The sequence below is a fragment of the Malaclemys terrapin genome, chromosome 2, assembly GCF_027887155.1.
Source record: "Malaclemys terrapin pileata isolate rMalTer1 chromosome 2, rMalTer1.hap1, whole genome shotgun sequence".
Lineage (NCBI taxonomy): Eukaryota > Metazoa > Chordata > Testudines > Emydidae > Malaclemys > Malaclemys terrapin.
Window position 1 is genome coordinate 224,052,557 of NC_071506.1, and position 685 is coordinate 224,053,241.

Consider the following 685-nt stretch of genomic DNA (forward strand, 5'->3'; position numbering starts at 1 on the left):
TCTGCTGCTGCCTTTTGACTCATGAGAGGCCTCATATACAGCCAACATTCAATGGCAGACAGCAAAGACGAAACAGCATTTTTTTTAATTAATTTTTTTTCTGTTTCGATGGCGGTATTGCCTAACATTCCTTTTTATTATTGCAATGACTCTCTTCTTTTTTCTTAGACAAAAGAACCCAAAACCATTTCCAAGTATAACTGCAATATTATAACATCCAGTACTGTAATAATATTTTGTCTTTAAACTGCTTCACAAATTTATGTCATCCTTGTGCAAGGGTCATGATAATCTTCTCTGTGTTGTTCCAGTTTTAGCATATGTGCTTCTGAAGTAAGCATTTATATTCCAGTTTATAGAAAGCTATAAATGATCATACTAGGATTTCCTTGCTATTTGAGAGTAGACTGTCAGGAGCAAAGGGTTTGTCACCCTCTAAGCATCAGGGGAGCAACTGCAGAGTGCTTCAAACACAGGCCTTTTGACTTCCAAAGAGCATTAGGATATTATCAGACTTCAGCAACCCAGAACAACGAGACAATGGTGGAAGTCTAGCCTCAGACAAGTCACTACATTTAAGTTACTACAGTCAACTACTACATTGCAACTACAATACTACTAGTAAATGATTATAACCTTCAGTACTGCAGTCGAAGGCCTTCTCCTAGCACCCAAGAAGTCTAAG

At 37.7% G+C, this 685-nt stretch overlaps 1 pseudogene; it reads right to left on the reverse strand.

Moving 5' to 3' along the window:
- Positions 1-227: 227 nt before the first annotated feature.
- LOC128833273 (U6 spliceosomal RNA) lies at positions 228-341 on the reverse strand (annotated as a pseudogene).
- Positions 342-685: the final 344 nt, after the last annotated feature.